The sequence below is a fragment of the Lepisosteus platostomus genome, chromosome 22, assembly GCF_059453375.1.
Source record: "Lepisosteus platostomus isolate fLepPlt1 chromosome 22, fLepPlt1.hap1, whole genome shotgun sequence".
NCBI lineage: Eukaryota > Metazoa > Chordata > Actinopteri > Semionotiformes > Lepisosteidae > Lepisosteus > Lepisosteus platostomus.
This window is the reverse complement of record NC_142632.1, coordinates 2,427,979-2,442,126: the sequence shown is the minus strand read 5'-3', so window position 1 is coordinate 2,442,126 and position 14,148 is coordinate 2,427,979. Positions and strand designations below refer to the sequence as shown.

General features: G+C 43.1%; 4 non-coding genes across 4 annotated transcripts; 1 reads left to right on the top strand and 3 right to left on the bottom strand.

Moving 5' to 3' along the window:
* Positions 1 to 2,272: 2,272 nt before the first annotated feature.
* trnar-ccu (transfer RNA arginine (anticodon CCU)) lies at positions 2,273 to 2,345 on the top strand. Its single transcript has one exon. It is a non-coding gene; the product is annotated as a tRNA-Arg (tRNA).
* Positions 2,346 to 9,283: 6,938 nt separating this feature from the next.
* On the bottom strand, positions 9,284 to 9,354 carry trnag-gcc (transfer RNA glycine (anticodon GCC)). The gene has a single exon. It is a non-coding gene; the product is annotated as a tRNA-Gly (tRNA).
* A 1,695-nt stretch (positions 9,355 to 11,049) lies between these two features.
* On the bottom strand, positions 11,050 to 11,131 carry trnas-uga (transfer RNA serine (anticodon UGA)). The gene has a single exon. It is a non-coding gene; the product is annotated as a tRNA-Ser (tRNA).
* Positions 11,132 to 12,471: 1,340 nt separating this feature from the next.
* On the bottom strand, positions 12,472 to 12,553 carry trnas-gcu (transfer RNA serine (anticodon GCU)). The gene has a single exon. It is a non-coding gene; the product is annotated as a tRNA-Ser (tRNA).
* Positions 12,554 to 14,148: the final 1,595 nt, after the last annotated feature.

The window sequence follows — 14,148 nt, the reverse complement described above, 5'->3', positions numbered from 1 at the left end:
AAATATCTAATAATTGTACTGCTTCATCAACGTCACCAGTTCAATTTGGGGTACCAGACGGATCAGTGCCGGGGCCAATATTGCTCTCTCTCTCTACATGCTGCTGCTAGGTAGGATAATACGAAAAAATAATATGAACTTTCATTCATATGCTGATGACACTCAAATAAATATTTTGTTCACACCAAACGACAACTTTTCTATTATCACTTTAGTTAAATGCATTAATGAAGGAAAGACTTGGATGTGTGAAAACTTTTTGTTACTCAACTCTGAGAAAACTGAGGATCTGTTGATCGGAGGCAACAATACTGATAGGACTACTATAACTTCAGCACTTAACTCAGAGGATTTAAACATTTGCCTCAAAGAGACAGCACGTAACCTAAGTGGCATATTAGACACACCTGAAGAAGGCTCCACGGCCGAAACGTTGTGTTCTCTTTCTTCTTTTTTTCAGCATGGAATAAACCTATTACTTGTTCCATATTAGACACAAGGCTCTTAACAACTTGCATTGTTACGTGCCTTGAGACAACCTTGTTGTGAAAGGTGCTATATAGAAATACATTGATTTGAACTGAATTGACAATGTAAAATGTTGTGTGTGTTGTTTGTTAAACAAGACTGTCTTTATTTATTATTATGCGTCAGATGAAGATCAGATCACATTTTAAGAGCCAATCATGTAGAAATCCAGATCATTCGCGTTTTAAAAGTTGCGGGAAAAGCAAAACAGGTGCTTTTCCTTTGTTGCGCAGACACACGACGACACCGTAAGCGGCAGGACTCGAAGCTTCGCAGGGAGACCCCGATGGCTTTCTAATCCATCGCCCTAACCACTCGGCCGCCGCCGCCTTTTTGATGCAGTCTAACATAGAGTGCCGGGCAGCGGCGGAAACCTTTTTCAAAGTCGCTTTCCGTTTAACAACAACAAAAAAAACTTTCACAAAATGCATGCTAGCAGACAAATGCGCCTCAGAGGACTTAAGGCTGGCTTCAAGTTGGAATGATAAAGTCTCCCCGTCCGGTCAGGAAAAGGGAACTTTGTTAGACAGAAAGAAGGAAGTAACAATAACGGAGAATTGTGTGCAAGGATTTTAGAAGCTGCGCAGCCCTGCAGTTTCAATAGCCCTTTTATTCGTGTTAGATGCTGGAATTGCCTTTTTTTGACGCTCTTACGAATGCGATGTCAACGAAAACAGAACAAAGCACAAAAAACCCTCAAGTCCTGCAGTTGGATAGAATGCCGTTACGCGTCCAAGCCGTATTTGACTTCATCCTACCATTGCAACACGGGGCGTATATGGAAACGAACACACGCTACGAATTGTCTCTAATCAGTCCCTACAGTTGTAAGGCGCCTGGAAGCGTGCACCCCCATCATTAATCTTTGCGCATCTGTGCAAGGTAAACTCTGGAGCAGTCTTTGAAACGGCTCAAAGGAAACACGTGATTGATTCCATGTGCATCTGGGGTTCATTTATTTATTTACATTTAATTCAAGGGAAAGGCTTGGGTCAGTTTCAGACGGCCTCCAACAGCGAGATTCAAGCGCCCCACCTTCAGCCCAATCTGCGCCGCCAGAACGCCAACGGCTCCTCTGGTCTTTGGGGTGCGGTTGTGACCCCTTAACCTAAAGTGTTGGTGGCAGACAAATGGAGACTAACAGGTGATGTCCTAGGACATGACTACATTGTGACACTCGGTGGGGATGGTGACCATTGCTTGGAAAAGAGTGCGAGGCCCCTTTAGAAAAACATTTTGTTAACAGGCATTCTGCCTCAGCCTAAACACCTATAGCTTGCAAAGCGCATGCTATTAGACAGGCACCTCTGCAAGACCTTAAGAGTCTCTTAAACTAGTGATAGTAAGGTGTTCCCAATGGGCGATGTTTGGCTTTCAAATCATCTCTCTGTGGAAGCGCCAAGATGCAGCTGTTTAAGGCTTAGAAGCAGCTGACTGTTTCACTACCTAGCTGATTACTGTCAGTCAGGGAGCTCAGAGGTGAAAAGCCTGTCTGAGAGACAATTCGCCGTCGATCAGTCCAATATGTTCCGTACCAGCTCGGCGCACCTGAGATCATCTTGGTAGCCGTGTAGCTCAGATGAGTGAGAGCGTGTGTGTGTGTACCACCGTGATTGGATGCCGGTCCTTCTCAGGTCACAGTAAACCTTCTGCTGCCTAACTTTCCTAATTTTGGGGATCCCTTTGAAAAAGCAAAGGAAAAAAAAACTGGCTCTTCATCAGCGTGATCGACCCAACCCAGTGTGCCCCAGTGGCCTAATGGATAAGGCACTGGCCTCCTAAGCCAGGGATTGTGGGTTTGAGTCCCATCTGGGGTGCTACTGTCCCTCTTTGAGCGTACAAATGTCCTTTTGATTTGGAAAGCTGCAACCCCACCTTACTCAGTGAGCGTCTCTGCTTTTCTCTCACATACAGTTGGGAGATGTCTTGCACTGAACGGCCTGCTTCAGATCCCGCCACAGCACTTCAATGGGATTGGGGTCAGGACTCTTACTCGGCCATCCCAAAATACGGAATTTCTATTGTTTCAGCCACTCTGTTGTTGATGTACTCCTTTGTTTTTGTCATGCTGCATGACCCAGCGTCTTTCGAGTTTTAGATCACAGGCAGACACCCTGACATTCTGCTGTAGAATTTCCTGATACATCTTGGAATTCATCGGTCCCTCGATGATTGCAAGCCGTACAGCCTCCGCTATGCTTCCCAGGTGGGATGAGGTTTTGGAGTTGGTATGCAGTGTTTTGTTATCTCCAAACATAACGTTGTGCACATTTACCAACATGTTCAACTTTTGTCACTGTCCACAGAACATTGTTCCAGGAGTTGCTGTGGAACATCCATGTGGTCTTTAGCAAACTTGAGAGGGGCAGTGGTGGTTTTTTTGGGGGGGAGAGCAGTGGTTTCCTCCATGGTGACCTCGCATGATCACCACTCCTGTTCAGATTTCTTCTTATGGTGGACTCATAAACACAGACGTAAGACAAAGTCAACCACCTGTTCGCTAGATCCCATCCCCACTCAGCTAGTCAAAGATTCCCTCGAAGGACTGGCAGGACCTATAATTAGTATGATGAATGCATCGCTTGCGTCAGGCGTTGTACCTGATCAATTTAAGGTAGCGGTTGTTAGACCGCTCTTAAGAAGTCAAATTTGGATCAACAAGTTCTTAACAACTACAGGCCTGTCTCAAAGGTCCCATTTCAATCTAAAAGTCTTGGGAGAATAGTTGTTGCCCAACGTCAATCATATCTGGATTCAAATAATATACTTGAGAAATTTTAGTCTGGTTTCTGAAACTGCATTAACAAGAGTCGTAAATGATATTCTCTTAGCTACTGATGCAGGGAATGCAACAGTGCTTGTGCTTTGCTTCTAGATCTTAGAGCTGCCTTTGACACGGTTGACCTCTCTGTTTTGTTACACAGGCTTGAGTTTGAGGTTGGCTTATCTGGAACCGTCCTTCAGTGGTTTACTTCACATTTTACTCATCGTTTTCATTATGTTCAAATATCTAATAATTGTACTGCTTCATCAATGTCACCAGTTCAATTTGGGGTACCAGAAGATCAGTGCTGGGACCAATATTGCTCTCTCTCTCTACATGCTGCTGCTAGGTAGGATAATATGAAAAAATAATATGAACTTTCATTCATATGCTGATGACACTCAAATAAACATTTTGTTTACACCAAACGACAACTCTTCTATTATCAGTTTAGTTAAATGCATTAAGGAAGGAAATACTTGGATGTGTGAAAACTTTTTGTTACTCAACTCTGAGAAAAATGAGGATCTGTTGATCGGAGGCAACAATACTGATAGGACTACTATAACTTCAGCACTTAACTCAGAGGATTTAAACATCTGCCTCAAAGAGACAGCACGTAACCTTGTTGTGAAAGGCGCTATATAGAAATACATTGATTTGAATTGAATTGACAATGTAAAATGTTGTGTGTGTTGTTTGTTAAACAAGACTGTCTTTATTTATCAAAAAATAAAAGGAATTTGCTAGGAATGCAAACGTTAGGTTGCGCTTCTTCATGCTGCATCGTCGGCATGAGTGGAGCTTTTTAAACGTCTGTACTTACTGTGCCCCATAAGAAATCGTTTGTCCCCATTCAAAAGAGATTGGGCGATGTCCTGCAGTGTTCGCAAAGCAAACCTTTGACAGTTTGAAAAGAGGAATTTATTCTGCTTCCTGTGCGTGCAGTAGTTACAAAGTTGAACGTCTTTACACGATCTGCTGCAGTTTTCAGTGGGTGGGCTTTGTCAAATGGCTTGGAAAAACGCACTGTGTTTCGGCTCGGGAAACATCATGAGCAGTGTCCTGCGTGTTTTCTGTGTATAGCTGTCTTTTAACGCATACAGAATTCATTCGAAATCATTGATTTCTCCAATTAACAAGGGTCCCTTTTTGAACCTGCCAGAAGCATTCTTTCAATGTAACAGATTTACTCCGGGGAAGGGCAGCATGACATTGAGAGTAGCTCAAGCTTTCGGCACCTTTATCTGACTGCATGTATGCAGACACTGCTCAGAATCCCCTGTAAGGTTCTCCTTCAATTCCGTTTTGCAGTGCTTTAGCTCTTTCAAAAGGCTTCGCTTTGCTAGTCACAATCCAAGGCTCATGACAGCATTTGAAAACATTCGCAACTGCGTTGGCCGGGAATCGAACCTGGGTTAACTGCTTTGAAGGCAGCTATGCGCAACACTGGCTCGCTCCAGAATAAATCTCACGTCGAGGGCATATTTTTTTCCATTTTACCGTGAGTCGGGCTCAGCTGCACAGAGGAGAGAGCAGAGCAATGAGGTCACGGGGACAGGGGAGTCACACGCTATCGGTTTGAATACGCGGAAGATCACTGAGGGATCCACAGTATATGGACCCTCCGTGCGCCATCAGTCCACACTCCGGACTCTGAATCCTGCCATCCGAGTTAAGATCTCGGCGAAACCTGAGGCGCAGTTCCTTCTTAAAACGTAATCTGGTGAGCATTTCTAGAATCGTACTTGTATAGATGCAGCCTTTAATGTGTTGCTAGGTTAAAATTGATGACTTCTTGTATTTCAGTAGGCAACTGCCCTCTTGATTTCGGATTTAATTTCTTTATTACAGGAGCGCTTTTATGAAGACAGAGTCATGTTCAGGTACTTTGCTTGATGGAGGAAGCTCATTTCAGACTCTGTGATCTGCTCACCTGGAAAGGTCTGCTATACTACTACAAGAGAGAAGTAGAGTCTGGAAGAAGGGACAATTTTATGATGCTTTGGAAGATAATGTTTTTTTTTCTTATACTGAAAATGAAAGGTAGTTGTTTCTATATGGACTCAGTCTTTGGAATTTGTATATATATATTTCAGTGATCCCTCAGCCATTCCATCTGTATTGTAATTCAATTTCTCTTTTAAAATTCCTTCCCCACTTCTAGGACCTGCAGTTGCTGAACTCCACAATGGCTTCTATTGGAAAGTCTGTGACTGAGACCAAGTAAGTGTTCACTTTTTTATGAAACCATTATTTATTTAGGAGCAATGAGCAATTCTTATATAAATGCAATAAAATCATTATGCTCAAACTATGAGAGAGAAAATTAAGGATAATTTAAGAAATCAGTCTTAGCTTGTTTCTATACACAGATGGTATTATTTATTTTCAAAGGAAACCCGCGAGGATTCCCCTGGTGTGCAAGATGTGCCTGAATACTCTTGATCAGCTTCCTGCTCACTTGAAGAGGGCGTGTATGAAGCACGTCACGGCAGAAAAGATCAGGATGGCCTCTCAACAGGCGAGGGAGGACATGATGAATCACCTGAAGAACGGGGTCATCGTGGATTACCACAGAATAGAGATCGTGTCTGGTGAGGCAAACAGGATAGTGGTTGTAAGACTGCTAGAGTCCTTGGGCCTTTTTGTACATGGGAAGCCTGAAGACACATTGGCAAGGTGAGATATTTTTAATCTGTAAGGCTTCTGTAGTTTCTTTTTGAAATCATTGTTACAACATATTATGTAAAAGCATGTTGAAAAGAATCTACCTGCATTCCAGCGGCCCTGAGCAAGAGGCCGCTGTCCAGGAGGAAGAGATGCCAGAGGCTGCTCTAGAAACTGAAACAAAAGCGGATAAGGAAGGGGAAGATGTGAGCTCTGAAGAACTCTATCAGCAGTAAGACTTTTTATTTTTCAGATGTATCAATTTTTTACTAAAATTCTAATTTGTCTTATAGGTATAAAATGTTTAAACCAGTGTTTTATATCCTTACAGGCCCTGAGTAGTTAAAAAGTATCAGCAGGCCGGAAGAGAGTGGCCCAAGCTGGACTCTATAGAAAGCACTCCCTGGATGCTCCTCTCCTGATTGGATTCAAACAGTACCTTACCAAGGATCTGGGAGTGGCAAATTATTCTCAGGAGGTATTTATTTTTTAAAGGCATTTAAAATTAAGCAATGGTATCTTCATTGTAAATGTTTTTATTTCTTAGCTTAAAATTCACCCATGTGAAATGATGTCAGCCATAAACATCATGACTCTATATTTCCTACCTGAATCTATTCTACTTAAATTATTACATTATACACAATTTGAGTTCATTTTAAAAAGTAAAAGGTAATGAAAGGAATGCATTTTCATAAGAAAGATAATACCGATATGCATGTGATAATCTTCCTTATATCATGTAGTGCATCATTTGGACACTTTGTGGGCTTCAAATACAAAGAAAATCATGTTCTATGGTACAAGATAAATACAAAACTTAAGCTTTTATTTTAATTAGATTTCTTTATAAAGCATAAGCAATCATTTATTACATCGCTTCTTGAATTAAATCTTTTGACAAGAGGTAAGACTTCTGTTACATTTAAACCCATGTTTAGCTGTGTTTTTTAGATTTAACTGAACCAATTTCTGTGTGTGATAATGTCCTTGAATTCTGACAACATCACACTAAATTACATGATATAAAACAGCTAATGTTTCTAGAGATAAAGTTTCTGAGATGCTTCTAATTACTTTTTATTACCAGGGACAGTTTAATTCACCTTGTACAGTACTGTAAGACCAAGATGCTTTTTTTAAAAGTTATTTAACATTTTATAGAACTTTGTCTACTATGGCAACATGATGTGCTTGGTGAAACTTGGAAAAATACTGCTTGGCCATTTATCTTAAGATAAAGATAGGATAAAGGTTTATCTTTTGCACCTACCTGACCCCCAGGGAAGGCCAATGCTTTCTAAGTTGATGGTTCCCTACAGTAGACTGTACTTTAATTTCAAAGGTAATGTATATTGACCCAAATCAGTTTTGGAATCCAATCTACTGACGAGATGGAGCACATCGTTTTTTCAGGATTTTAGCATCATACGTTTGGTATATTTAGTCCCTAATGCTGAAAGAAATGATCATAGAACATTTGGACACTTTGTGGGCTTGAAATACAAAGCAAATCATGTTCTATGGTACAAGATAAATACAAAACGTAAGCTTTTATTTTAATTAGATTTGTTTATAAAGCATAAGCAATCATTTATTACATTAATATATGTGAAAATAACATTTTAGCATCATACGTTTAGTATATTTAGTCCCTAATGCTGAAAGAAATGATCATAGAACATGACATCTAACCTTACCTGCGGTGTTTTTAATCCCTATTGCTCAATGCACGGTGAAAGCATTCCATACATGTGTCTGACAATGAGGAATGGGCCCCTGAGACAGTCATTTGCCTGTTTCACAAATGATCGTATTTTACTAGAGATTCTGTTTGGGATTCAGATGTGCATTCGGACAGCAATCCCTTTCAAGAAATGATACGTTCTGGATGAGGTCAAAGGTGCTGGAACACTGTATCTAGGATGTGTTTGCAGAGACTGTGTGTCTCCTGCTTCAATGCAGTGATAAACAGATGTGCTCCTTTAATTTATTGGTACATGCCCAGGGCAGTAAGCAGTCTGAGGATTTATTTCCAGATGGCATAGAGCAGTGAAGCAGTGAAGTAGTGCAAAACACTGGATCATTATATTATTAGAATCTATTCTACTTAAATTATTACATTATACTCAATTTGAGTTCATTTTAAAAAGTAAAAGGTAATGAAAGGAATGCATTTTCATAAGAAAGATAATACCGATATGCATGTGATAATCTTCCTTATATCATGTAGTGCGTCATTTGGACACTTTGTGGGCTTGAAATACAAAGAAAATCTTGTTCTATGGTACAAGATAAATACAAAACTTAAGCTTTTATTTTAATTAGATTTGTTTATAAAGCATAAGCAATCATTTATTACATTAATATATGTGAAAATAACATTTTAGCATCATATGTTTAGTATATTTAGTCCCTAATGCCAAAAGAAATGATCATTTGTTTAACATGCACAGGTCTGTCTCAAAGGATGCAGTACTCCTGAAGGGTCTCAAACCCTACATTTCGGATGCCTAGCTGTATCCCTCACATGTGGCACCTCAGAATGACTTCTAACCTTACCTGTGGTGTATTCAGTCCCTATTGCTCAATGCACGGTGTACATACTGCATACATGTGTCTTGAGAATGAGGAATGGGCCCCTGAGACAGTCATTTGCCTGTTTCACAAACAGGGACCTGGACCTAGACCTGGCCCGTACAGGGCTCAAACCCGCGACCTTGGCATTATTAGCACCACGCTCTAACCAACTGAGCTAACCAGCCTCACGAGAGTGCTCCTCTCTGTGCTGCAAAAAATCAAACTCAGGGAATTTCTTTTGTCCTCCTTTGAATAGAAAGCCGTGTAATCAGTGTACGGGCTTTCTCGTGCAGTTTCATGGTTCTTGTAACCCAAATCCTACACTGGCCTGAAGTGCCCCCCCATTTCACAGCATTTTTCAGCTGATTTAAAATGTACCTAAAGGAGAAGCATTATTGAAGACCATCAATTACCAAGAGCTTTTGTCAAAGGTTTTGGTGGTCATTTTGAATGACCACAGAGCGCTGTGACCTCGGTTTTACATCTCATCCAAAAGACAGCGCCCTTTTACAACACAGCATCTCCGTCACTATACTGGGGCATTGGGACCCGCACAGACCTCAGGGTGAGCGCCCCCCCGCCGGCACCATTAACACCGCTTCCAGCTGGAAGCTTTGTTTTTCCCTGTAGCTCATCCTCATCCAGGTACTGACCTGGCTCACACCTGCTTAGCTTCAGTGGGTTTTCAGTTGCGAGTTGCAAGGGGATGTAAGTGATGGAGCCGCTCGCTGCAAAAGCCACTGCATTGGCCGGGAATCGAACCCGAGCCTCCCGCGTGGCAGGCGAGAATTCTACCACTGAACCACCAATGCTCAGTGCCTGGGCCTTCAAAAAAGACGCTTTTTTGGTGCTCTGTGCAAAACGCGTCGACATCTGCTTCCAGCTGCAAAATGCCATTTGCGGACGCTGAAGAACTTATTTCTAAGGCAGCGGGTACAAGCGATTGGGCGTTTTAAAACCACCAGGAACAGCAAAGAGGCGCGCTTCTTTGCTTGTGCCGAAACACACCGACTGAAAGCGGACAACGTAGTCGGCAGGATTGGAACCTGTGCGGGGAGACCCCAATGGATTTCTAGTCCATCGCCTTAACCACTCAGCCACGACTACAGCAAGCCCCACTGCCGCTGCGTTCTTGCTACAATCTTACCTGGATCGCGAGGCGCCGGCGGAAGCCTATTTCAAAGTCGTTCTCCGTTTCAAAAAAACATTTCCAAAATACAAGCCTTGCAGACAGACACGCCTCAGAGGACTTAAGGGTGGCTTCATGTCGGAATGATAAAGTCTCCCCGTCCGGACATGAAAATGCCACTTTGTTACACACAAAAAAAGAATCAACAACAGAGAAATGCCCACAAGCATTTGAAAAGCCGCACCACGTCGCACTTGAAATAGCTCTTACATTAGTGGTAGACACAGGAATCGCCTTTTTATTTACGCTCTTACCAACGCGATGGAAAGCAAAACAAAGCAAAGCAGAGCAAAACAAAACGAACAAACGAAAACCCTCACGTCCTGCACTTGCATATAACACCGTTACGTGCCCAAGCGGTATTGTACGTCATCCTAGCACTGCACCCCGGGTCGTACGGTATATGGGAACGAGCACACGCCACGAATCGTCTCGAATCACTCCCTACAGCTGTAAGGCGCCTTGAAGCGTGCACCCCCAACATTCTTCTTTGCACATCTGTGAAAGGTAAACTCTTGAGCAAACTCTGAACCAGCTCTAAGGAAACTAATCTGATTAGACGTTACTTTGACTCATCTTCTTACGCTCAGTGCCGGATTGCTCAAACTCCAGCTAGGGTTAGGGTTAGCATTCCCACGCTACTTAGACACTTTGTTTACGCTCAGTGCTGGATTTTGGGAACTTCAGGACGAGTGGGAATTTTCTCCTATCTGTCCATTCTGTTTTGTTTTGGAGACTCTTGGCTGCCTATGTTGTTCAGTGCACCGTGAAGGAAACATTTTCCAAAACTGTGTCAGCTCAAAAGTTGTAAGAAAACCTCTCCAGGTGCTTTAACTCTCTTCATTTTTGTCATTTAATGTGACACTCGATGTATAACTGGAGCCTCACATATGCAAATGGTGAGGCTCCAGTTCGACACCCAGTTCCACACCACTTTACAGTATATGACAAAAGCATGGCAGACTGTGCCGGACCAGCTGGTAACTTCCGCTTATTTTGACCATATTAAACATTGGAAATCTTCCCACTTGCATTTGTGACACTTGATTTTGGCTCCACCTAAGACACTCTTAAATCTTCAAACACTTTTCTCTTCTCCCGCAACACACTTGTCTGTCGGCACTATGTGGCAGCGTTGCATGACAACCCATCTCACCACGGAAAGGAACCTAACAGCTTTGGTAAGAGAGTAGAATTACCTGAAGAACTGCTTTCCATGGAAGCAGGACCAAGCGATGTAGCATTTTTATAGTACCAGGAAAGGAGAAGCGGCACTTCGCCTTTGCCGCACAGGCACAAGGTGACGTGCGGCAGACGCCGTAGTCGGCAGGATTCGAACCTGAGCGGGGAGTCCCCAATGGATTTCAAATCCATCGCCTTAACTACTCGGCCACGACTACAGCGAGCTCGCCGCCGCCGCATTCCTCCTATAATCTAACACGGAGTGCGAGGTGGCTGCGGAAACCTTTTTAAAGTCGCTCTCTGTTAAAAAAACCTTTCACAAGATACATGCCGGCAGACAGACACGCCTCAGAGGGTTTAAGGCTGGCTTCACGTTCAAATGATAAAGTCTCCCCGTCCGGATGTCAAAATGCAACTTTGGCAGACAGAAAAAACATCAACAAACCACAAATGTGGACAAGGATTTTACAAGCTGCACCACACTGCACTTTCAAAAGCATTTACATTCGTGTTAGACGCAGGAATTGTCTTTGTTTTGCGCGCTTACGAACGCCATAGAAGACGAAACAAAACAAAAGCCCTCAGCTCCTGTACTTGATTATAACGCCGTTACGTGTCGAAGCAGGAATTTACGTCATCTTACCACTGCAACATGGGGAATAGAGGGAAATGAACACACGCTACGAATCGTCTCAATCACTCCCTAGAGTCGTAAGGCACATTGAAGGGTGCACCCCCATCATTAATCGTTGGGCCTCTGTAAAAGGAAAGCTGTTGAGCAGTCTTTGAAACAGCTCGGATGAAACACTTGATTGCTTCCATGTGCATCTGGAGCCCACTTCTTATTTTCACTTCACGCCGCCCAAAGCATTTCTAAAACAGGAGATTCGCGTTTGGGAATGCGCCCTGCCCTACAAATAAAACAGGTCTACGGGTCTGAAACCTGCTCCACGGAAAACAGTTCTGTTGCGCTTTTGATCAAAGGGAGATTCTCTGTTCTTACTTTTTGATTACATAACACCCAAAGGGGCTTCTTTGGAGCTGGATTCCAACCAGCATCCTAAAGTTTCTTGGCGGTATCCTTTACAGACCTCTGTTCGGTCGACAAGGAACAGAAGGGGGCAGCTTTCCTCACACATACAGTGCAATGTACTGTAGTGTTCCCCTTCATTGAATTCGCAGTTCTGCATCAGACCTCTAACTCGTTTCCTTAGCTTGGATTTAAGCCACGAAGCAGGCTTCTACTGTATAAACGTCTAGAGGAATCACAAACTATTTGAGAGGCCATCATCCCAGGGGGAACTGACAAAGTCTATCCCTAAACACCTAGCGCAGTCTCTCGAGAGACTGTCAAAAATCGCTTTCTCCGTTTGTGCTGCAAGTAAGTGAAAACGCGGTCTCAACCCAGAGCCACTTGGCAGCAGCGGCACGTAAATACTGTTACTACCACTGCTCGATACCAACGTTAGCCTACTATACCATGTTCAGCCACCGCTAGAAAATGTAAGGCTCTAGTACTGGAGCAAACAAAGGGAGAGCCAACGTCAAACGTAGAGAGCGACAAGGATGGGATTTGAACCCATGCGTGCAGAGCACAATGGATTAGCAGTCCATCGCCTTAACCACTCGGCCACCTCGTCGATGAAACTGGGCTGTCCAGACATGGGTTGGCGCGCTCCAGATGATCTTTTTCTTTTTTTTCCCTCGTACTCAAGGGTCCTTTTCCTGTTCCACATGCGATTTCAACATTTTCCTTGGGAGATGTCAAGCCAGCAAGCCACTGCTGTGGTTCAGTGGCCATTGTGGAGTTCAGTGGCCCTGTTGTACACAGAAAGCACATTGAGCTCCTTGGACATGAAAAGTTCCAGATAAAAGCCATTTGTCATCCTTTCTCTTGGTGTCGATGTTGCTATTGTATGTAAAGGTGGCAACTTGCTCAGCGAGCAGGCGGAGCACACACCGAATGCAGATGTGTCTGAGTGGTGTGTCCAAGTGGCTGCAAAAGGACAACACTACCGGGGCGCCGTTGCTTAGTTGGTTAAAGCGCTTGTCTCTTAAACAGGAGATCCTGAGTCCGAATCCCAGTGGTGCCTTCTTTGTTCTGTCTTCTCGAACAGAACTGGTCCTTACAGACAACCGCCTACGGCTAGACTTAATTAAATGCAAGTATTCATCTCCTGTCTTTAACGCGACTTTTTTTTCTTAAAATGGATGGAACTTGCAAAACATGAAATACAAACATTGCTAATCAGCGCTAGCGGCTGGCAAAAAAAAAGAAGTCAGCAATGTTTTTTTTCTTTAACCTTAACCCTGCTAATGGAGAAGAGTTAAACGACCGAGTCTATGCAGCTTAAACGGTGCTAATGTCGGGTTCTTAGCTGAAAGGGTGGTAAATCACGCTCACCCCAGTCCTTAATCTTTTAAAAGGATACAATATTGAACCTAGTCGCAACATCACATACATCCTGTTCAACGATAAAAAAGTGACATCTATCCTCGATCCAGAGTAAATCCCACGATGAGGGCATATTTTTTTCCACTTTACCATGAGTCGGGCTCAGCTGCACAGAGGCGAGAGCAGAGCAATGAGGTCACAGGGACAGGGGAGTCACACGCTGGCGGTTTGAACACGCGGAAGATCACTGAGGGATCCACAGTATATGGACCCTCCGTGCGCCATCAGTCCACACTCCGGACTCTGAATCCTGCCATCCGAGTTAAGATCTCGGCGGAACCTGAGGTACAGTTCCTTCTTAAAACGTAATCTGGTGAGCATTTCTAGAATCGTACTTGTATAGATGCAGCCTTTAATGTGTTGCTGGGTTAAAATTGATGACTTCTTGAACTTCAGTAGGCAACTGCCCTCTTGATTTCGGATTTAATTTCTTTATTACAGGGGCGCTTTTATGAAGACAGAGTCATGTTCAGGTACTTTGCTTGATGGAGGAAGCATATTTCGGACTCTGTGATCTGCTCACCTGGAAAGGTCTGCTGTACTACTACAAGAGAGAAGTAGAGTCTGGAAGAATGGACAATTTTATGATGCTTTGGAAGATAATGTTTTTTTTTTCTTTGAAATCGAAATGAATCAGAATATCAGTGCAAAAGACAAACTCTTGGTTTGGTTTAAAGAGATATGGTTTTAAAACAGACAAAATGTAGAAAACAGGTGTTTCTCACTTTTGGAAAAGAATGGACCGGGGGTAATATTTTACTAGGTGCAGTGCTCATCTCA